The sequence below is a fragment of the Neophocaena asiaeorientalis genome, unplaced genomic scaffold, assembly GCF_003031525.2.
Source record: "Neophocaena asiaeorientalis asiaeorientalis breed wild unplaced genomic scaffold, Neophocaena_asiaeorientalis_V1.1 scaffold183, whole genome shotgun sequence".
Classification (NCBI taxonomy): domain Eukaryota; kingdom Metazoa; phylum Chordata; class Mammalia; order Artiodactyla; family Phocoenidae; genus Neophocaena; species Neophocaena asiaeorientalis.
The window spans coordinates 4,753,988-4,778,584 of record NW_020175199.1 but is presented as its reverse complement, the minus strand read 5'-3'; the positions used below and the strand labels follow the sequence as shown (position 1 = coordinate 4,778,584).

Genomic DNA, 24,597 nt, shown 5'->3' with positions numbered 1-24,597 from the left:
AGGCTTTGATGAGTTGGCCCTTACTGTCCTCTCCACCTCACGTGTTGCCCCTTTCTCCTTCCAGTCTGGTCTTCTTTCAGTTCCTTTAACACCGAGTTCCCTCCTGCTTCAGGGCTTTTGGGCTGTGTGGTACTCCCCTCCTGCAATGTTCTGTATGTATTTTTTTTAAAAAATGATTTCTTCCCCTTCTTTCTTCATTTCCCCCAGTAGGTTTATTTTATTATTATTTAAAAAAATTTGTTCCTTTTCCCCAGTAGATTGTAAATGTTACCAGGGACTGTTTAAATTCTATTCCCTGTGACATACCTAATGTTTAACACAATGACTGACACACATTTGGCAGGCAGTACATATTTGTAAATGAATGAAAGCCGATCCCTCTCCTTGGCATGGTTTGTGTTACCCCCTTGTGTTACTCCCATGGTTTGTGTTACCATGCTTCATATTGTGGCTCACTTTTTTGAAGGCTGCCTTCCCTGATTAATAGACTACATGGCATCTCTGTATCAGATGGTATCATTGCAGCTTTTAAGTTTCTTTCTTGAAAATTCTTATGCTTTCTAATTATACAATGGGCAGGTTGTTTGTTTCCCTGACTGTACTGTCAGCCTCATGAGAGCAGTGGCCGTGGCTGTTTTCATCAATCATTGTTTCCCATCAGATGAGCATCTTGCTCCACACTCAACTCGTTTCGTAAATGAGCTCATAGTGGTGAAAATATACCTCACCAACTGGTTGACATTTCATACTATGATAGTTATATACCATTTTATCAGATGTGACTAGGTGCTGGAGATTGAGGATATATGGAGAGAATCTTAATTTCTTGAAACCAGAATTTGGAGAGTTGAGTGATTTTTAATTGGATTCTCCTTAGGTGTTAAGAACCTAAAAATTTGCAAAAGAAAAACTGTTTGGAACTTTCATCCTGAGAATCACATGAAGACATCTGAAATATTGCCAAGTGCAATTCTTCACTGTTGAGGATTAATGAAATCCTGGTCCATCTGCATGTTTGTCTTTCCAAGTCTCCCTTGTGACATCATTAGTGAGCTTAAGCCTCCAGAGAAGCTTCTTTGGAAATTTTCATAATCAATTAAATTCATTTTTGAAATGTGTAAATTCTTTGAATGTTACTCATAACTTTTTATGGGCACCACACATTTTCCTATATCAGAAAGATTTAAAATTACTTTTGCAGAAAAATACATTTGGAGTACAGTAGATATTTTCTACCATGCCATATAAATTCAGTGGGGTAACACTTTATTTTTCTGGCATGTTCTTGGAAGGAATGATTTCCAACATTAATTCAGGAAAGTCTAGTGGTTTTAAAAATCCTACCATGTGCAAGGGGATTTGCCTATCACCTTGTGTTAATTGGCCTCAGTTTCCCAACAGCTTTTAGCCCTAGGCCTCTCCACCATATACCCTCAACCAAAAGTCAGGTGCTGGGCTATAAAGCTGTCTGCTCATTCCTTCTTCCTAAGATCAAAGCCTAGCTAGTTATAAAATGCCCGGGCCCCAGCTTTTCTGATTCTGGTAGAAGTACTGTTTATTCACTCTTTTGAGTATTACCACAGTCCTGATATTTTTCCTTGAACCCATTTCAGGTAAACAGAAGATGAATGGATCACTTGCTGGTTATATTTGGCATACAGCGTGTTTAGTTTAGGCCATATCATATTCGTTCAGACAGTGATTTTGATATAAATGATGTGTCTGCCAACATTTTAAAATTAAGGAGATTTTACATAACCAATATGTTTTGGTAGCTTTTCTTGAAAAATCTGGAAGGCTGGCTGTTTTGGGCCGGCTCCTGCACATGCTAGTTGGAGCTGGTGATATCAAGCAACCACCTTGGACAGGACAGGTGGTCTCCTGTTTGGTACACCCTGTACCACTCCCTGTTGTTTCCCTGACACTGAGGTCAAGTGTCAGTTACCATTTATCCTTGTTGTACTATTGGTTTTCTCATGGTACAATAAAATAACTCTTGTACCCCTGTCTGTCAGTCTAGGGGAAATGTGAGTGAGGGGTAGACAGGGAATTCCAAGAAAATGAGAGAAGGTATATTTCTTTGGGGAAATGAATAACTTTTATATGTCTATTTTTTTCTTTTGTGGAACGTATATTTGAATTAAAAGCATGCACTATGCCCCTTCATTGTTAACAGTTCCTTTCCTGGTTCCTATAGACATACGAATCAGGGACTTTGGATTAGATGTATGATCCTATAAAAAGAAAGTGACTCCACCTTTGGGTCCCTCAGAGGACAGTATATTGATCTCCTCGAAGTTTATGACTCTCTTGGAGTGAAATTCCCAGGTATCCTGTCTGTGACTTGTCAAGAGGGTAGCTGTTTCTGGCTTTCCCAATAATTAGGCCTTATAGGACGTGGCAAGTTCAGTATAAGTAAAACAAACTTTGCCGTAAGGATTGTATATTATAAAAAGGGGATTGAACCATTTTTAAAAATAGTAATGTCACATAACTGGTTTAAGAGAGACAATACAGCAGCTCTGAGGAGGGAAAGATTACATCTGATTGAGGGGATCTTGAAGTTGCTTTTATGTTTCGCCTTGAACAACGGGTAGAAAATCAGCAGCAGGAGACAGTGAAACCGTAGAACAGTTTGAATAAAGGAAAAAAATTTTAGGGATCAGGTGTGGATAGGACAGTGGCTAGAGGTGTTGATGAAAGTAGAGGAAACTGAGGAAAAGCAAAACCAAAAAGGTGGGTTGAGGCCTGGTTATGGACAGTCTTAAACGCTAGGCCAAGAAGTTTGCACCTAACTTAAGGGATAATGAATAAGCACTGGCTGACTTTTGAATTAGGGGAGGGACTTATCAGAGCCTATGACTTAAAGGGGAAAAGGCTGGAAGTGCTGCCACCAGTGGTGAAAGAGAGAGAATCACTAGGTCTGTGCAGCTTCTTGGTTATGGTAGTGTGGGGGCATGGGCAGCGGGGAGGGAGGAGCTGGAGGGGAGGGGTGGGGATAAGGTTTTGAACAGATGGAGTCGAGTATGGATGTCCGAAGGAGGACCTGGTTTGGAAGGCGTATCCGATAGGATGCTTTCAGTTTCAAGTAACAGGTTGGCTCCGAACACATGAACATGTGTGGGCTTACGTTGCTGAAGAGTGCAGAGATAAGTGGGCTTCAGGAATGGTTGATCAAGAAGCTTCATGATGTCATCCAAAGCTCAGATGTTCCCTAACTCTCAGCTCTGCCTTCCACATGGGTGGCTTTATCCGGAAGCTGATCCTCCTCATGGTCACGGGTGGCAGCCTGTAGGAGTCGGGCTCCATTTGTCTTTGTTCACATCTAGTGGGATAGAGAAAATGTTGTAAGAGAAAACTCTCTTGCAAAAGCCTGAAAGCTTCATTCTCAAAAGCTTCCATTAGACCACTTCCCACTTGTCTTTGGCCCAAATTAGATTACATGACTGACTATTCTTTTTATTAATTGTGGTATAAAATTTAATATCTTAACCTTTTTTTGAGGTAACATTGGTGTATAACTTTATGTAAGTTTCATGTGTACAGCATTTCGTTTTGACTTCTGTGTATGCTGCAGCATGCTCACCATCAAAAGTTTAAATTGTCTGTCACTATACAGTGGACCCACTGTAGCCATTTCGCCATTCCCCCCACCCCCTTCTGCTCTGGTAACCACTAACCTATTCTTTGTATCTATGTGGTTTGTTTGGTTTAGATTGGTTTGTTTATTTTGTTTTTGTTCTTTTATGTTCCATATACAAGTGAAATCTTACGGTATTTGTCTTTTCCTGTCTGACTTATTTCACTTAGGATAATACCCTCAAGCTCCATCCATGTTGTCGGAGATAACTACATTCTCTTTTTTCTGGCTGAGCAGTATTCCATTGCATATAAATATCGCATCTTCTTTATCCATTCTTCTGTCCGTGGGCACTTAGGTTGTTTCTATATCTTGGTTATTGTAAGTAATGCTACCATGAACATAGGGGTGAGTTTATCTTTTTGAATTAGTGTTTCATATTCTTTGGATAAATACCTAGAAGTGGAAAAGCTGAATCATATGGTAGTTCTATTCTTAATTTTTTGAGTAATCTCTGTATTGTTTTCCATAGTGGCTGCTACCAATTTACATTCCTCCACCAGTGTATGAGGGTTCCCTTTCTCCACATCTTCTCCAACACTTGCTATTTCTTGCCGTTTTGATACTATCCATTCTGATGGGCATGAGGTGATATATCACTGTGGTTTTGATTTGCATTTTCCTAATAATTAGTGATGTTGAACATCTTTTCATGTGCCTGTTGGCCATCTGTATATTGTCTTTGGAAGAATGTCTATTCAAATCCTCTGCCCATTTTTCAATCTGTTTTTTTGTTGTTGAATTGTGTGAGTTCTTTATATATTTTGGATATTAACCCCATATTGAGGATATGATTTGCAAATATCTTCTTCCATTTGGTAGGTCATCTTCTCATTTTTTGGTGGTTTCTTTTGTTGTGAAGAAGCTTTTTTGATGTAGTCTCATTTGTTTATTTTTGCTTTGTTTCCCTTGCCTGAGGAGACATACTAAGAAAGATATTCCTAACACTGATGTCAAACAGCATACTGCCTATGTTTTCTTATAGGATTTTTATGGTTTCAAGTGTTACATTCAAATTTTTAATCCATTTTGAGTTAATTTTTGTGTATGTGTAAGATAGGTCTGGTTTCATTCTTTTGCATGTAGCTGCCCAGTTTCTCCAACACCATTTATTGAAGAGGCTCTCCTTTCTCCATTGTATTTTCTTTGCTCCTTTGTCATAAATTCATTGTCTATATACGTGTGGGTTTATTTCTGGGCTCCCAGTTCTTGCTTGATCCGTGTGTTTGTTTTTCCACCAAACCGTGGTGTTTTGATTACTATGGCTTTGTGATCGTATAATTTGAAATCAAGGAGTGTGCTACCTCCAGCTTTGTTCTGTTTTCTCAGAATTGCTTTGGCAATTTGGGGTTTTCTGTGGCTCCATAAAAATTTTAGGATTGTTTGTCCTAGACCCTTGAAAAACGTTGAGATTGTGTTGAGTCTGTAGATTATACTTTGGGTAATACAGACATTTTAACAATGTTAATTTTTCCAATCCAGGGAGCATGGACTATCTTTCCATTTCCTTGTATCATCTTCAGTTTCTTTCAATAATGTCTTACAGTTTTCAGTGTACAGGTCTTTCACCTCCTTGGCTAAATTTATTCTGAGGTATTTTATTCTTTTTGTTGTGATTGTAAATGGGATTCTTTTCTCAATTTGTCTTTCTCCTAGTTCATTGTTAATATACAGAAATGCAACAGATTTTTGTATATTGATTTTGTACCCAGGAACTTTACTGTTATTTGTGTATTGTTTCTAGTAGTTTTCTGGTAGAGTCTTTATGGTTTTCTATGTATAAAATCTTGTCATCCACTAATAGTGCCAGTTTTACTTCCTCCTTTTCAATTTAGATGCCTTTTATTTCTCTTTATTGCCTAATTGCTCTGGCTAGGACTTCCGGTACTTTGCTGAATAAGAGTGACGAGAGTGGGCATCTGTGTCTTGTTCTTGATATAACTTAGTTTTTTACCAGTGAGTTTGATGTTAGCTGTAGGTTTGGCATATATGGCATATATACATGTCGAGATATGTTCCTTTTATACCCATTTCATTGAGTTTTTAAAATGTAAATGGGTATTGAATCTTGTTGAATGCATTATATGCATGTATTTGGATGATCATATTATTTTTATCCTTTATTTTGTTAATGTGGTATATATCATGTTGAATGATTTGCAGTTACTGAAACATCCTTGCATCCCTGGAGTAAATCCCACTTGATCATGGTGTACGATCCTTTTAATGTATTGTTGTATTCGGTTTGTTGTCATTTTGTTGAGGATTTTTGCATCTATATTCATCAGAGGTATTGATTGGCCTGTAACTTTCTTTTTTGTGTGTTGTCTTTGTCTGCTTTTGGCATCATGTAAAATGACTTAGGAGGCATTCCCTCCTCTTCAATTTTTTGGAAGAGTTTGAGAAGGACAGGTATTAAATCTCATATGAATGTTTGATAGAATTCACCTGTGGAGCTGTCTGGTCCTGGACTTTTGTTTTTGGGGAGGTTTTTGATTACTATTTTAATCTCCTTACTGGTGATTGGTTTATTCAGATTTTCCTTTCCTTCATAATTTGGTCTTGGAAGGTGGTATGGTTCTAAGAATTTATCCATTTCTTCTGGGTTGTCCAGTTTGTTGGCATATAGCTGTTCATAGTATTCTTTTATAATCCTTTGTGTTTGTGGGGTATCTGTTGTAATTTCTCCTCTTTTGTTTCTGATTTTCTTTATCAGAGTCTCTCTCTTTTTCTTAGTGTAGCTAAAGGTTCGTTAATTTTGTTTATCTTTTCAAAGAACCAGCTTTTAGTTTCATTGATCTTTTCCATTGTCTTTTTTTTTTTTTAAATTATACCATTTATTTTAGCACTAAATTATTTTTTTTTAAATAAATATATTTATTTATTTATGGCTGTGTTGGGTCTTCGTTTCTGTGCGAGGGCTTTCTCTAGTTGTGGCAAGCGGGGGCCACTCTTCATCGCAGTGCGCGGGCCTCTCACTGTCGCGGCCTCTCTTGCTGCGGAGCACAGGCTCCAGACGCGCAGGCTCAGTAGTTATGGCTCACGGGCCCAGCTGCTCCATGGCATGTGGGATCTTCCCAGACCAGGGCTCAAACCCGTGTCCCCTGCATTGGCAGGCAGATTCTCAACCACTGCGCCACCAGGGAAGCCCCTCCATTGTCTTTTTAGTCTCTTTTTCACTTATTTCTTCTCTGATATTTATTATTTCTATCCTTCTACTAATTCTGGGCTTTGTTTTTTTCTAGTTCTTTCAGGTGTAAAATGAGATTGTTTATTTGTGATATTTTTGTTTGTTTTTTGAGGTGGGCCTGTATTGCAGTAAACTTTTCTCTTGCTTCCTCTTTTGCTGCATCCCATAGATTTTGGTATTTTCATTTGCCTTCAGGCATTTTTTGATTTTTCCTTTGGTTTCTTAATAGGCCCAATATTTGTTCAGTAGCATATTGTTTAGTCTCCACACATTTGTGATTTTTCTAGGTTTCTTCTTATAGTTGATTTCTAGTTTCATATCACTGTGACCAGAAAAGATGCTTGATATGATTTCAGTCTTCTAAATTTATTAAGAATTGTTTTGTGTCCCAACGTATGGTCTATCCTTGAGAATATGCACTTGAGAAGAATGTGTATTCTGCTGCATTTGGATGGACCGTTCTGTTTAAATCTGTTAAGTCCATTTGGTCTAATGTTTTATCTAAGGCTGATGTTTCCTTGTTGACTTTCTTTCTGGATGATCTATCCCTTGATGTAAGTGGAGTTATCAAAGTTCCCTACCTTTATTGCATTGCTGACAATTTCCCCCTTTAGATCTGTAAATGATTGCTCTGTATATTTTGGTGCTCTTAAGTTAGGTTCATATATATTAACTGTTATGTCTTTTTGTTGGATTGTCACCTTTTTTTTATTATATAATGTCCAATTTTGTCTCTTGTTGCCCTTTTTGGCTTGCAGTCTGTTTTATCTGATATGAGTATGACTCTGCTCTCTTTCTTTTGGCTGCCATTTGGTTGGAGAATCATCTTTCATCCCTTTACTTTGTGCCTATGTTGTCTTTAGAGCCCCAGATGATTCTCCTGGGGGCCGCATATGGTTTGGTGTTGTTTTAAATCCACCCAGTCACTTGTCTCTTTGTATTGGTGAATTCAATCAATTTACATTTAGGGTGATTATTGATAAATAAGAACTTAGTACTGCCATTTTATCTTTTGTTTTCTGGTTGCTCTATTTCTCCTTTTTTTCTTTTTCCTTGTGTTTCTGTCTACCATTTTAGTTTGGCAGTTTTCTGTAATGTTTTTCTCAGTTTTCTCTTTTATGTTTCATGTCTCTGCTCTAGATTTATTTTTGTTGTTATTGTGAGATTGGTATGCAGTGTCTCAAAGCTAAAATAGTCCTTTTTATGCTGATGCTAGAGATAGCATCTTATCTTCATTTACATCTAGGGGTTCTGTTCTTTCTTTTTATGATTTTGTTGTTGCAAGTTCTCCCTTTTTATGTTGTGAGTTTGTTACCAAATTGAATAGCTATAGTTTTTTTTTTCCTGCTTTTTTCCCTTTAACCTTCATGTTATAATTAAGTGCTTAACAACCTACTCTGACATAGAGTTGAACTTTTCTGATTTTTCCTTTCTGATTATTACCTTACTCAGTTTTGTGTACTTTTGCCTTATCATTTCAGGTAGAAGAGCTCCTTTCAACATTTCTTGTAAGGCAGGTCTAGTGGTAATGAACTCCCTCAAAGTATGTTTACTGAGAAAGCCTTTATTTCTCCTAAAAATCTGACGGATAACTTTGCTGGATAGAATATTCTTGGCTGACAGTATTTTATCTTTGAGTATTTTGAGTATGTCATTCTCCTGTCTCTTGGCTTGTAGAGTTTCTGATGAGAAATCTGCTGATAGCCTAATGGGGATTCTTTGTAGGTTGCTGTCTTTTTCTTCCTGGCTGCTGTTAAAATTCATTCTTTGTCATTGACTTTTGACGGTTTTAATATAGTGTGTCTTGGTGAAGGTCTTTTTGCGTCAACAGATTTAGATATTCTTTTGGTTTCATTGGCTTCATATCTAGTTTCTTCCCCAGATTTGGGAAGTTCTCAGCTATTATTTCTTTAAATAAACTCTCTGCTCCCTTCTCCTTCTCAGATACCATTATCCTTATTTTGCCTTTCCAACACGTCTTGCCCTTCCTAATGGATAGTTTTAGAATTTCCTCATTTTAAGAAACCATAGCTCTCCTGAGTCATTTCTAGATTTGTATCTTCAAGTTCACTAATTCTGTCTCTCATATGGTCTGCTCTGTTTCCAGTGCTTTCTTTTTTTTTTTTTTTTCCTGACTGTGTCATGTGGCATGTGGGATCTTAGTTCCCCAACCAGGATTGAACCCATGCCCTCTGCAGTGGAAGTGAGGAGTCTTAACCACTGGACCACCAGGGAAGTCCCTCCAGTGCTTTCTAATGCATTGAAAAAATGTCATTTATTGAGTTCTTCAGCTCCAGAATTTCTGTTTGGTTCTTTAAAATTTTCCAGTTTCAGTCTCTTTGGCAAAGTATTGTTTCTGTTCATTAATTTTATTCCTGAGCTCATTGAACTGCCTTTCTGATTTTTCTTATAGCTCACTGAGTGTCTTCATGACAGCTATTTTGAATTGTCTGTCATTTAGATTGCAGTATTTGATGACTTTGAGTTTTGGAGAATTGTCATTTTTGTGTGTGTGTGGTACTATGTTGCTATGGTTTCTCATGGTGCTCGGTGAGTTGTTCTGCTGGCACTTTTGAAGTAGCAAACACCTTTCTCCTTTAGGTAAAGCTTTTTTCATTTGATTCTGACAATTCAGCAGGTTGGTAATTAGAGGCTTTTCTTTTGTTTTTCAGTAGGTGGTGCTATATTACAAGTTTTGGATTTCTCTTACCTGAGCTGCCTCTGGCTATATTTGAGAATTGGCACTTTGCATCCTCCACTGCCTGTCTGTCAGGTGTGTTTCCCGGGGCCCTTATTGTCACTGCTTGTGCCTTTGGGGTTGGTGGTGCCTTGCCGCACTGGTGTCACTGCTGGGAACACTGGGATGGTGGGTGTCACCACCATGTCTAGGGTCGCCTGCGTTGCAGGCAGCTGCTGTGGCAGGGCAACTAGGAAGGATGGGGAGATGAGTTGGGTGCCTCTGCTACATCCAGGGCTCTTGGGTTCATGGGCACTGTTGCTGTGAGTGGGAGGGGGGCTGGAGACGTGGGCACTGCAGCAGCTGGAAGAACCAGAGTCACAGGTCCTGCTGCTGCTGCTGCCCAGTCCCCTGTCTGCAGGTGCTGTTGCAGCTGGGAGGCCAGGGCCATGTACCCTGCTTCCCCTCCTGCTACTAGGTTCTCTGGGATTGCAGGCTCAGCTGCCATGGCTGGGGGGCCAGGATCATGGTCACTGCCTCTGCTGTTCCCCTGGTTCCACCTCCTCCATGTGTTCCAACCCACCCACCTATAGGTGTACAGATGTGTGGAAGTCTCTGGCATCCTGGTGTGTTGGGCAGAGGAACCTTTGTTTGAGTTATGGATGTTTCACTAGCTGTAGATTAAAGGGGAGAGACAAGGGAGTGTCTCATGCTGCCGTGATGCTGACATCACTTCATTTTAACCATTTTTAATTGTACATTCATTAATGTCGTTCACTCATCACCACCATCCATGTCCATAGTTATTTTTTCATCTTATACAACTGAAACAATAACTCCCCATTGCTTTCTCCCCATAGTGCCTGGAAACCACCATTCTACTTTGTGCCTCTCTAATTTTGACTCTACTTTTCTCACATACATAGAATCACACAGTATTTGTATTTTTGTGACTGGCTTATTTCACCTAGTGTTATGTTTTCAAGGTTCACCCATATTGTAGCATATGTTAGAATTTCCTTCCTTTTTAAGACTGGATAATATTCCATTGTATGTATAAACCACATTTTGCTTATCTATTCATTCTATGATGGACACTTGGGTTGCTTCCACATTTTAGCTACTTTGAATAGTGCTGCTATGAACATGGTTGATAGTTGTACACATATCTCTTTGAGACCCTGACTTCATTTCTTTTGGATATATACCCAGAAGTGTTAATTCTGTTTTTACGTTTTTGAGGAGCTACCATAGTGTTTTCCACAGTAGCTGTACCATTTTACATTCTCACCAGTAGTGCATGAGGGTTCCATTTTACCCACATCCTTGCCAACACTTCTTACCTTCCTGTGTTTTTTGTTTTTTTGATAGTAGCTATCCTAATGGGTATGAGGTGGTATCTCATTGTACTTTTGATTTGCATTTCCGTAACGATCACTGATGTTGAGTATCTTTTCATGTGCTTATTAGCCATTTATATATCTTTGTTGGAGAAATGTCTTTTCGAGTTCTTTGCCCATTTTTGGATGAAGTTGTTTGTTTCTTTGTTGTTGAGTTTTAACATGACTGTTTTTAAACTAACCCCTGGCAATGGGAGTGGCATCACTCTTACATAATTGGGTTGATTTTGGATCCTGGGTAGACAACGTACAGTGTCAAGTTGCACAGAGAAGATTGTGCTCAGTTTAAACATGTCTGAGGAGCTAGTGAGATGTCCAGGTAGAGAGAGCTTAAAAGGCTATGTGTATGAGTCTGGATTCCGAAAAGAAAGAGCAGAGGGAGGTTTTACTTCAGAATAAGTTCTTCAGCTAACTGATGTTGAAGCTTTTAAGGAACTATCTGGCAGAGGCAGTCGTGCCCGCCAAATATTCTGATTGCCCCTTGCATGTCCCTGATCCCTTTGAGTTGGCAGAGATACATATGTAGTCATGGCCAATGGGCTGTGGGGGGAGGTAGTGTGTTTCTCTTCTAGGCCAAGGCAGTAAAAGAGTGATGCAGGATTCTTCCTGTTTTTCTCCCAAAGGGAGACTGAGGAGGCCATGGATTCCAGATGGGTGACTGTAAAATGCAAGGGCCTCCATCTAGCTTGGGTCCCTAAGTGTGTAGAGCCAGGCCCCTTGCCGACTCATGCAGGCCATTTAACATTAGAGAGGAATCAAGTTTTGTTGTGTTCACCTCCTGAACACACTCCATTTGGAGTTGTTGCAGTAGCATAGCCTGCATGGAATTTTATCTCTTTTTAAGGTCTCAGGGATGCCATTATAGAGCTGCTGTTGTGCTGATCTGTTATTCCTCATCAACATCAATGCCATTGGGGATTACTGATCTAAGTAAGATTGTTGACTTTGAGAAGATTAAGATGAACTGGGTGGTAAAATGTATTGCCTAAAAAAGCATAAAAGTGGATTCATGTAACTGGAGTCACTAGGCATATGAAAAATCAGAGGCTAGAAAATTAACAATCAAAGGTTGGTAACTTGATTTTATTAAAGATATCAATAGTATTACATTTCCCACCAATTTATGTACTGTTTCACTCAAGTTACACAAACGTTATACTCTGATAGTTCAAGTTTAATAAATCTCTTTATAGTTACTCCTGATGTCAGGTAGAGACCTGGTTCATCTTTCTGAGGAATTATAATAAAGTGATACTTGGAGAATGGAGTAGCATTAAGAATCACAAGTCCTTATGTTCCAGGGGAACCAAGAAACTGGTTTTTCACTAACATTATAGGTGATTGTGAATAACCCACTCATCATACCCCATGAAAATTTTCGTTGGTTTGGAGCACAGACTGGGGAAGTGGGAACCATGCTTTTTTTTTTTTTTGCCCACAAAGTGTTTTTTACATTATTGAAATAGGTGCCAACAATTCGAAATCCTATTTTAAAATGGGTGGGTGTGACCTGTCCCCCCAAGCCTGTGCCAACCATAGGCTGGAACAGAAATGACAGAACTTCCCACCTACACTTGGCCCAACTTGCCACACACTGTACTTACCCTGCCACCTCAGACATTGTGGCCGGAGAGTTTGTTTATTATAATGCAGATATCCCCTGGGAGAATGCATCTTGTCAGTGATTTAGTGTTTACTTTCATTTAATGACTATTCACTCAGTTCATTTATTCTATAAGCATACTCTTCAAAAACGCCATGCTTTGGATGAGTTAAAGGAGACTTTGTAGATGGAATGGCTGCACTCTGTGCTATACCATGTGTTGTATAATTGGAAAGTCGTCTTTTGTTGTTGTTTTTGATTGAATTTTATTATTTATTTACTTAAATTTTTTTAAAGTTTATTTTATTGAAGTATAGTTGATTTCCCCCCTCCCTTGACAACCACAAGTCTGTTTTTTATGTCTGTGAATCTATTTCATAAATAAGTTCATTTGTATCTTTTTTTTGATTCCACATATAAGCAGTATCATACAATATTTGTCTTCGGCTTACTTCACTTAGTGTGATAATCTCTAGGTCCATCCATGTTGCTGCAAATGGCATTACTTCTTTTTTTTTTTTTGCGGTACGCAGGCCTCTCACTGTTGTGGCCTCTCCTGTTGCGGAGCACAGGCTCTGGACGCGCAGGCTCAGTGGCCATGGCCCACGGGCCCAGCCGCTCCGCGGCATGTGGGATCTTCCCGGACTGGGGCACGAACCTGTGTCCCCTGCATCGGCAGGGGGACTCTCAACCACTGCGCCACCAGGGAAGCCCTACTTCATTCTTTTTAATGGCTGAGTAGTATTCCACTATATATATGTACCACATCTTCTTTATCCATTCCTCTGTCAGTGGACACTTAAGGGGCTTCCATGTCTTGGCTATTGTGAATAGTGCTGCTGTGAACACTGGGGTGCGTGTATGTTTTTGAATTAGAGTTTTCATCTTTTCCAGATACATGCCCAGGAGTGGGATTGCTGGATTGTATGGTAACTCTATTTTTAGTTTTTTTTTTTTGCGCGGTACGCGGGCCTCTCACTGTTGTGGCCTCTCCCGTTGTGGAGCACAGGCTCTGGACGCGCAGGCTCAGTGGCCATGGCTCACGGGCTCAGCCGCTCCGCGGCATGTGGGATCTTCCTGGACAGGGGCACAAACCCGTGTCCCCTGCATTGGCAGGCGGACTCTCAATCACTGCGCCACCAGGGAAGCCCTGTTTTTAGTTTTTTAAGGAACCTCCCTACTGTTCTCCATAGTGGCTGTACCAACTTACATTCCCACAAGCAGTGCAGGAGGTTTTCCTGAGAAAAGTGATTTTAAAAAGCTGAGGAAAATGATAAGAGAAAGAAGGCAGATTCAGGAAGTCAAATATCTGTCTTAATAGAGAAAATAAGTGCAGAAAATATTAATGAAAGATGAGGAGGAAAAATACTTTCTATGTTTGGAAAAAAGAAAGTCTCCTTTTCCCTTCATGATCTCTTCCTTATCACTGCTAATTCCTTTACCAATGCTTATTGAGATCCTAAGTGCTAGATTCTAATGTTTAAAAATGAACAAGATACAGTTGTTGGTCACCAGGAGCCCAATTCATCGGTGGGATTGGCAACCTAAGCAAAGAAAGCAGCACGATAATGTTGCCACACCAAAGTGAGGGCGAGGAGGGAGAGAGCGAGCTGACATTTGCCTGGGAAAGTTGGAGGAGTTTTCACAGTGGAGCGCGCATTTGAGCTAGGTTTTGATGGATAAGTAAGTGTTCTCTGCACTTTCTGAAATAAATGAGCTAAACCTGCCTATAGTGTGAACGGTTTGAAACTCCTTATCAGTGATTTTCAATGGGGTGAAAAAGGTAGTCTTCACCTTGCATAGTGATGTGGGACCCTAAAAACGACCTTGCAAGCTGAAACTGTGCAAAGCCCTTTTAGTAATCAATGGGAAAATGGAATGATATGCAACCTTTAAAAATTTTTGTCAAAACATAAAAAAAATCTCTTCCTAACAGTTGTAAATGTATAGGAAAATGAAAAAACAGTAAAATTAATATTTATTCGGAACACTATATTTAAACATTAGAAATATTGAGAATTAACGTGTTTCATTTCTTTGTAAAAATCTTGTCAAGTTGCAACAGCGCTAGCTTTCTTTTTGTTGTATAACTTAAAGCAGCAGTCTCCAACCTTTTTGGCACCAAGGACCGTTTCACGGAAGACAGTTTTGCCACGGACTGGGGGTGGGGGGATGTTTCGGGATGATTCAAGGGCATTACATTTATTGTGCTCTCTATTTCTCTTATTATTACACTGTGATATATGATGAAATAATTATACACCTCACCATAGTGCAGAATCAGTGGGAGCCCTGAGCTTGTTTTCACTTGCCACTCACCATGAGGGTTTTGATATGAGTCTGCAAGCAATTGATTTATTATGGTCTCTGTGCAGTCAAACCTCTCTGCTAATGATAATCTGTGTTTGCGGCCACTCCCCAGTGCTAGCATCACCACCTCAGATCATCAGGCATTAGATTCTCATAAGGAGCATGCAACCTAGATCCCTCGCATGCTGCACAGTTCACGGAAGGGTTCACGCTCCTATGAGAATCTAATGCTGTGGCTGATGTGACAGGAGGCGGAGCTCAGGTGGTAATGCAAGCGATGGGGAGCGGCTGTAAATACAGATGAAGCTTCGCTCGCTCGCCCACCACTGACCACCTGCTGTGTGGCCTGGTTCCTAACAGGTCATGGACCAGTACTGGTCCGTGGCCCGGGGGTTGGGGACCCCTGACTTACAGTATGGAGAGAGCATCTTTTCTGTGCCTTGAATTGTCAGCATCATAAGTCTGTATCAAATTCCAACATTTCATCTTTTGTACTTTGAAAGTTGTGAAATGTCTCCCAGAGTTGTTTTAATGTGAGTTATTGTGCTGGCATCACCTCCCCTGGGACATCTTCATCCTTTTTGTGACTACAGCTTTCATTTTTTAATTTCAATACCTTTGTCTTCACTAAGTTCCTCTGGCTGTGTATTCAGAGTCTCACACACAGCGGCAGTCTCATTATTCCCGCTGTCACCTGTTGATTCTTTTTAATTTAATTTATTTATTTTTGGCTGCATTGGGTCTTTGTTGCTGCGCGGGCTTTCTCTAGTTTTGGCGAGCAGGGGCTACTTACTCTTCATTGCAGTGTGCAGACGTCTCATCGCGGTGGCTTCTCTTGTTGCAGAGCACGGTGCTCCAGGTGCGTGGGCTTCAGTAGTTGTGGTGCATGGGCTCAGTAGTTGTGGCGCATGGGCTCTAGAGGGCAGACTCAGTAGTTGCGGCGTACGGGCTTAGTTGCTCCACAGCATGTGGGATCTTCTCGGACCAGGGCTCGAATGTCCCCTGCATTGGCAAGCGGATTCTTAACCACTGCGCCACCAGGGAAGCCCTCAGCTATTGATTCTACACCCACTGACATTGGATTCAAATTCCAAGTCCAGCAGTATAACTTTTTATTTCTTTGCTGCACTTTCATCTTCGTTGGCCAATTTTCACTTTGGGTTATCCATTTTCATGTCACTTGGTTTTATCACTGGAAGACAGGAAGTCAGCACAATTCCTTGCTTTGGTGTCTATGCATGAACTGATTACAGACGTCCCATGAGTAACCGGAGACAGACTTTGAAAGACGCAACATGACTGATCGCTGATCGACATGAGCATCTGTTATATATGAAGTGATTTGTGCACTGAAGAGCTGGCAGTGGAATTTCTATTTGATGCAACTACTGACAATCACAATTAATAGAATTTGGTAACTGGAATGTAATATTGGGGAATTGGTGGTGTTGAACTGAGCTGTGGTAACTAAAATCCATGCGTATCAAAACTTTGCAAAGCCCGGACTGTCTCTATGGATACCTTGAGTGGATTTTCCTGCCCTTTGTGGGAAGTACAGCATCTGTAGTGCTGGCCACTGAGTGCCAGTGTGGCCCTCTTTTGTGTCACTGTGACAACCAAAATGCTTCCCACATTCTCCATATGTGCTTGGGGTGGGGATAGGGTCACTCTGTCATTAGTTAATTGGAATGTTGAGGGGCAGCCACTCTGCTGCTGGTGAGCACTTCAGTGTTCATGGCAGAGTTCTGGAGCCATCTCCCCATGAGTATGTGGTGCCTTCCCTTCCTTCGTAAGCCAAGTGAGGCAGAAATTGCCCTTGCCTGGGGAGTCACGTGACTAATCGTCTAGCGGGGCTTTGCCACATGCTATCTGCTGCTTAACCTCTTTGAATCCTGATTTCCTTATCTATAAAAAAAGGTTTACAAGATTGTTGTGAGTACATGGTAAGTGTACGTGAACATCAGGCAAATGTGAGCAGTTGTTCTGACAACGGTGAATAACCAAATCACTGAGATGCATTTCTTGGATTTAAAATGAAATACATCAGAGGCCTCTAATGTCTCAGCAAAATCAGTATCCTCAGCTTTTAGACACCCCCTCCTGTGAGAAGTTCACTACTTTCCCATCTCCACTTTTCAGTGTCTTCTAGTTGCTCTTTTCTCGCCTTGCTCCCCTCATGGTGAAGTTCAGCAAATTGACTCCTAATCCATCAGTATGTGAAGCACCTTGAAACAGCTTCCTCCCTGAAGATAGACCTTATTTCTCGATTGTTACAAGGAAAATAGAGCACACAAGAGTTGGGTTCTTGGAGAAGCAGGCTGCAGATGGCGCCCAGCTGGTAGGCATTTTGAATGATGAATTTTCAGTAGTTTAGAGTATAAATGTCGAGCATTCTTTTCCTGGTCCAAGAATAAATATTTCAAGTAAAGTCAGCATAAATAGACTTGTTTCAGGTTGATCTGACATGCTGATTACTTACCTGTGGATTTTTAACTTTACGTCTGGATTGAAGAATTTGGTGAAATAAGCACATTAGTAGAATGTTGTTGGTTTGGCAAAGGTTTCCTTCATCTGTAAGATATTATCCTGTAATTGCTGCAGACTTTCAGAATGTTGTAGTATAGTGAGCATTCATAGATATGGTCTCTTTCCACATGGTGTGCTAATCTGGAATTTGTGGGAGATGGAAAAAATCTACTATGACTTGAGCATTGAGGAATATAAATGGAAATTATTTTTATCATGAGTGAAACTACATGTGTAATTTAAGTTATGCTTGTTTATTTTATTCTAATTTTGGCAGGTTATTTAAGGACAGTGAAATTATTTAAATGATTCCATGTAAATATGTGATAATTTTTTTCAATAGCTGATAGAAGTTTCTTCCAATCAGAAAAAAGTGTCTGGGCTTCCCTGGTGGCGCAGCGGTTGAGAGTCCGCCTGCCGATGCAGGGGACGTGGATTCGTGCTCTGGTCCGGGGGGATCCCACGTGCCGCAGAGCGGCTGGGCCCGTGAGCCATGGCCGCTGAGCCTGCGCGTCCGGAGCCTGTGCTCCACAACAGGAGAGGCCACAGCAGTGAGAGGCCTGTGTACCGCAAAAATAAAAAAAAAAGCTTCTATATTCCAGCTTATATAAACATTACCCTCCTTTCCTTCTTTCCCTCCCTTACTCCACAGAAACTAAAACCAAAATAAGAATATATGATTCCATGTTTATTAGGTACCTTTTTAATATAAGAAGCAATGTTGTTACTCTTTGATCAAGGAAACTACTCCCTGTTTATGAAAAGCAAATATGAATTAGAATGTTAAGATGGCTCTTTAGTTTCCAAAGCTATTATCAGCTTCTGTCTTGGTCAGATTTTTCATGATGAAGTACCCTTTAAAGATAAACTATAAAAATAGGTATTCTGCCTAATATCCACAATCTTAATTTTAATTGCTTCATATATTTCAAAATTGGTATTCTTAGGTCACATACTCTTGTTAATATAAGTATTTGCAATTCATTATATCTGAGATTAGCATAAGAATTAGGTTACATTTTAATAATTAGTCCCCTGTAAGTAATGAGTACAGTAAGCCTAACAACAGAAATTTAAAAGTTATTTTTCCAATAATTATATTTTTAGATGAACTCCTCCAAAATCTCCTCTCTCCTTATGACCTGTAGAATTGCTGCCTATTATGAGAGCAGCTAAAGAAGCCTAGCAGAAATCGGTAGGACTGAGAAGAGATTCTTTTGAGAGTGAAGCTGTCCAGAAGTTGACACTGACCTATTTGAGGTGCTATAAACATACAGCATCCAGAATTATGAGTTAGAGCAAGTCTTTAAAAATATTCAAGGTATCATTTAATGTTCATTGAAAATGACTCAACATCAGATATTTGTTCTTTAGGCTTTGATTTTTGTGAAGGTGGATGCCAGAACAATAATACAATTTAGGAAAAAAACACTAGCTGGGACTCACTTTAGGTTTCTTTTTTCCTAAGACCGAGGATAGTCATTTCCTTCTCAGAGGTTTTGTGGCTTTGTATACCTAGGCATTCCAAGCTTAACTGACATCAGAGTATTTATAGATTTTGTTTCACAAGGAAGCACTAGTTCATTTTAAGCATGTTTCCCAAATTTCAATTCAAATGTCACACAACTGGGGGACATCAACAACTTACTTTTTGGAGAGGGGTTGGTCAGTGTTAGCCACTTAATTGAATTATTCCTTGAATGCAAACTGAAGTTTTTGGACATCATCCTGATTTGCTTAAAAATTAGGGCATATCATGGGTTTCTGGGAATTGATTTCATTGTGAAGTTTCGCAGGAATTAATTGGATTGTGGGAAGTGTATATTATCCTTTTGAAAAGGTGTCAGAGTTTTCATACATTATAAGATCCACAGAATGAACTGCTCCAGTGTTCCTGTTTCCATGCTTTTCAAAAAAATGTCACTTTAATTCTCACTTCTCTCTTAAACCTGTCTGGATTTTCTGAAGACAGTGAGAGATTGCCCGCAGCTCCTGTGACAGTCGCTTCTGTTCATCTCCTTTCCCAACGTGCAGACCCTTTAGATGCACTAAGAACTTGTTACATCCACAGCCCAGTCTTCTCAGCGACTTTGACATGACTTGTGTCCCCACCTAAGCTTTTGTTCAACTCAAGGACATGGCCTCTGTGAAAAGGAAAGAAAGCCTTTAGGTCAGGGTCGTCTGGTAGCCCTGGGACATCTTTTTAACAACATGTAGAATTCACCTGTAAGCTTTCTAGCTCTTTTTTTTTTTTTTGCCTCTAGGAGAAATCCTAGCTTTATCTCTGACCTCCATTCATTAGCTGCTTTATTAAGGTTACAACATCCAGAATTATGAGTTAAAACAAGTATTTAAAATATTAAGGTGTGATTTGATGTTTATAGAGCATGATTCAAAATTAGTAGTTTGTTGTTTAAGCTTTGGTTTTGTGAAGGTGGAAACAGGGGCCATGATAAGAGTAAAAAAAAAAAACTCGATGGAACTCACTTTAGGATTTTTTTTTCTTTTTTTTTGAGATGTAAGATAGCCATTTTTTTCCGAGAGGTTTTGTGGCTTCTCTAATTTCAGCCACAAGCTTCCTGACCTCACCTTTTCCAGTTCCCCTATCTACAATACTTGTCTTGATGACCATTTAGGACATCTTTTTAAGCATAACATGGTAGAGACAGAGCCTCGGACTTGCTGCCTGCCGAGATTTCTGACTTTTGAACTCCCCGCCCCCCACCCGTATCCTGCTTCTACCAGGGGACATGCGTGTCAGCCCCCTGTTGCAGTAACTCGGCTTCAGTCCTGGGATTCCTGGAGCAGTCTCCACCCACACCCCCAGGGGAGAACTGCACTTCCGCTGCCTCCTCCTGAGCATGCGCCCTACTGCTACTCTGCTCTTCTGCTAGTGCTGCTCCCGTAATTGGCTGAGGTGAAAACCAATGACCAGTGTGTAATGTCTGAGCTGTGGGAACTGACTTGGAGTCACCAGAGGGGCTGGTTTAAAAAGCTTCACTGATAACTTCCTATGGGGAGTCTGACTGCCTGTGGGTAGTTACCCCGCTGGTTCTCAGAGTTTACCTGTAGCAGGTGATAGCGGAGCACAGGTCCTGGCTGACTTTGTGTCGTGTCTTCAAGTCTCTACTGTGCATGCCCGTGTGCGGAGCCATGGGCAGCTGGAGAAAACACACGACAAGGTCCCTGGCTCGGCGGTGTGAGGGGGCTTCGAAGCGCCTCTGCTGCACTGAATCCCCCTCAGCCCTCCAGGGTACCTGCTCTCCTTCCTTCTAGAACTCTCTACACACACACTCCTCTTCTGCCTTGGTCGCTTTCTCGCCTCTTTCCCCAACTAGCCAACTTTTCCTTCTCCTTTAGGTCACAGTGTTAATAGGCATTTCCTTGAGATAACTTTTCTTGACAGTACACTGCTGGGTTAGGATCCCTTCAGTACACTCTTGTTGCCGTTCCCCATTCTGCAGCTTGGCACCCAGTACCTAATGGTGGGTTAACTAGTATTCTCCTCGCTAGACCACGAGCTCCTGGAGGGCAGCCCGGTCTTGTTTGCTCTTGTATCCCTAGTGTCTAGGACAGTGCCTGGCCAGAGGTCATCAATGTGGAATGAACACAACAACGGTATTACCGAGCAATCGATACGTGCCACGCTCTGTGCTTTGGGTTTTCCACATATTTTCTTAGCGAAGCACGACAACTCTGTGAGTCATTAATTGTACAGAGGAGAAAAGTGAGGCTGCTGAAAGTAATTTGCCCAACATGATAGCTAGAAAGCGGCAGAGCTGGTCCTTGATTCTCGAGCCACCTGCCTTTCATGACTAGATTCAACACGGTGATGAGCGTATAAAGGGATACCGGAGAAGGCATCCATTCAGAGCTCCGTGTGGGGACTGCAGCCTGGTGAATGACCTGTGAGGTTGGCCTTGGCTGGCCACAGTCAATGGAATTGCCTTTTTTTTTTTTCCTAGTCATATGGGAAAGGTCAGCTCCAGGTGCCAAATTCCAATAACTAATAATTTTTTTTCTCTAAAATATTTGACATTTATTGCAGGTCATTGGACTTTAGAGATCATGTGGTATAGAAGATAGAACTCTGGTTTTAGAATTAAGGATACTAAGCTTAGGATATTATCTCTTCCTCTCAAAGACAGTGTGGATGTGGGTAGGTTGAATGTAATTTTGGGGGGCCCCATCACTTCACTACACAATAGAGACACTGGACTGGTGTGAGGTCTAGAGGGAGTGTGTGTAAAGAAGGCATTTCAACTTGATGGCTGTTACCTGCTAATAGGATATTTTCTGTGGCAAGTGATTTTCTGTTATGGAGCATCTGTTGGTGTTTATTTATGGCTGCGTTGGGTCCTCGTTGCTGTGCGCGGGCTTTCTCTAGTTGTGAGCATGGGCTACTCTTCCTTGCCATGCAAAGGCTTCTTATCGTGGTGGCTTCTCTTGTTGCAGAGCACGGGCTCTAGGCACGTGGGCTTCAGTAGTTGTGGCACGTGAGCTCAGTAGTTGTGGCACGTGGGCTTCAGTAGTTGTGGCACGTGGGCTCAGTAGTTGTGGCACGTGGGCTCAGTAGTTGTGGCTCGTGAACTCTAGAGCACAGGCTCAGTAGTTGTGGCACACAGGCTTTGTTACTTTGCGGCATGTGGGATCTTCCCGGACCACGGATCAAACCTGTGTCCCCTGCATTGGCAGGTGGATTCTTAACCACTGTGCCACCAGAGAAGTCCCTCTATTGCTGTTTAATAAAAAGAGATGATCATATTCAGGGTGGTTTCTGGGAAACTCTCCAGATGATTAAGATTTCAGGAAGTTATGTCTTCCAATCGTGTTTGACAAGGAAGCTTCTTTATTAAGTCTTATAGTTATGGAACCTGATGTAATTTACTGGATTAAATGGCCAAATTATTTCATTCACAAAAAGTATATAGATTATTTTCTTTCTGCCTCCCCACCAATAGTATTAGAAATAGTAAGATCTTAATTTCCCATTTTCTCTCTTAAGGTGCCTTAGTCACCTTAGAGGAAAACGCGAAGTCTAATTTTAGTCACTGTGAGGATATGTGTACGGTAGCTGGAGCTAACAGGTGATAAAATGTGACCAATGATAAAGCCCTCCTAAATGGGCCTTCCTGCCCTCGTTTAGTGACTGATGAACTCATTCATAAATTTACTTTAACTTGGCTTTCAGGACTTGAGTGACTTTGCAGGTTATATTTTGGGGAGCCCTTTACTAACCTTCCCCCAACCCCGACCTTTCATGATAGGAGCCAGAGTCACCTCTGTGAGCTGGCCCTGTGCCAGCACCCACCCCATTGTCAGGTAGTTGCCTTTTTTGTCTGTCTGTGTCCCTGACTTGACTGTAAGCTCGTGAACACCAGGAATTGTTTCTTATTCATTGCTATGGGTCCTGGCACTTGGGGCACCTAGGGAGACTTTTGACAAATATTTGTAGGTTCTTAAAACCAGTCACTCTGCACAAATCCTAAAGCATGTTTTCAAATGTGTATATACACATTCTTTAAAGATGGAGGCCCTATATTCAGTACAGTATGGTGGTTAAAAGGACGGTTTTTGTCAGCAGTCTGGGGTTTTTATCCCCACTCTGCTGCTTCCCAGCAGCAGAGGAATAAAGGAATCCACTTCCTAAGGGTGTTATGTAGATTCATTTGCCCAAATAGATCTGCGCTTGCTGTGTGCAGGGTAGAGCGCTTTTATTTTGCAGAGACAAACTATAAACAAGTAAACACAGAAAACAGGAGAATTTCAGACTGTGGTAAGGGTTAGGAGGGAAACGAACACAGTGAGATGCTTGGGAGGGTGCCCGAGCGGGAGGGGGAGCTGGGGAAGGGGGCAGCTGGGGCCCTGAAGGGGGTCCGCTGGGCGCCTTCCTGGGGAGGCTGTATGGCCTCAGTCGAGGAAGTTGAGGGGGGTGATAATAATTTATTTTATTTTAAAATACGGATTTATGTGTCAACCCCCAGTCTCCCAGTTTATCCCTCCTCTCCCCTTTCCCTCTGGTACCCGTAAGTTTGTTTTCTACATCTGCGACTCTATTTCTGTTTCGTAAATAAGTTCATTTGTGCCTTTTTTTAAGATTCCACATAGAAGCGACTTCATGTGGTCTTTGTCTTTCTCTATAGATAACTCATACGGACCTGCTGTATAACATGGGGAGCTCTATTCAGTATTTTGTAATGAGCTACATGGGAAAAGAATCCAAAAATGAGTGGATATATTTATATTTATACCTGATTCACTTTGCTGTGCAGTAGAAATGAACGTTGTTAATCAACTATACTCCAATAAAAACTAAAGATATGGATTTACAGTTAACTAAGCAATTTCATGGAGAAGACGATGAAACACGTGAGCAAGGACAGCATAGATGGGAGCAGAAGGGGCAGGGGCCAGATACGGAGAGTTGGGGCAAACAACCCCCAGGGCCAGGCCAGTCCCTCGAATTTGTAAAGACCTCACTTTTGTTTTTCAATTTTTAATAGAGATATGGGTGTAGGGAGCTATTTCTGTTAAGAAAAACAGCAGTGCAGGCACCATGATAAATGGCCAGTGAGTAATACAGACACAGTGATGAGAATGGTAAGTGGCTCCTGATCTCATTGTGGGAGACCCAGTGGGGGTTGGAGGGCAGCCCAGGGTCTCTTGACCCTGACTAAAGGGGGCATCTGGTCCTCAGTGCCAGCCAAGGGTTGCCATGTGGGAATGTGGGCTCCAGGTGCTAAATCTGCCACGTTTTCCAGAGAAACAGAAATGTCTCTGTGAAATTCCCATATTTAAAAATGTTGGCTTACATTTAAAAAAAACTTATGGCGGATTGCATAAGAATGCATCTGTGGGCTGACAGGCCGAAACATCTGCTGCAAGCCCTTTGCTGCTGTGATAAAGGGGATTAAGTGAAGTATGATGCATGTTAACATGTTAACCATTTAGCCTTGTGCCCAGAACGTAACCAACACGGAGGTACTTTTTATTAATTGCGCTGTTCATGCGTTTCATTGCCTTCACCATTAATTTGTTTAGTTACCTCTAAATCCATAAGTGGTAGTTGCTGTCATTTGCCTACTGATTTGTTCAGTTCTTTGCTTTTATTCAGTTGTTGGGTGAATTTTATATTCATGGTATGAAAGTAGACATTAAACTAGGCTAATTTAAGTGATAACAGTAGAGAAGAATGAAGGGTTAGCCTTTCTCGGTTACTCATTTTTCTCACATTTACTGTCGACTTCCTTT

The 24,597-nt window shown here is 41.0% G+C and overlaps 1 protein-coding gene across 2 annotated transcripts in view; it reads left to right on the top strand.

Moving 5' to 3' along the window:
• The window catches only part of BICC1 (BicC family RNA binding protein 1), a 297,957-nt gene that overhangs the window by 149,794 nt on the left and 123,566 nt on the right, over positions 1 to 24,597 (top strand). The gene's annotated exons all lie outside the window — the stretch shown is intronic.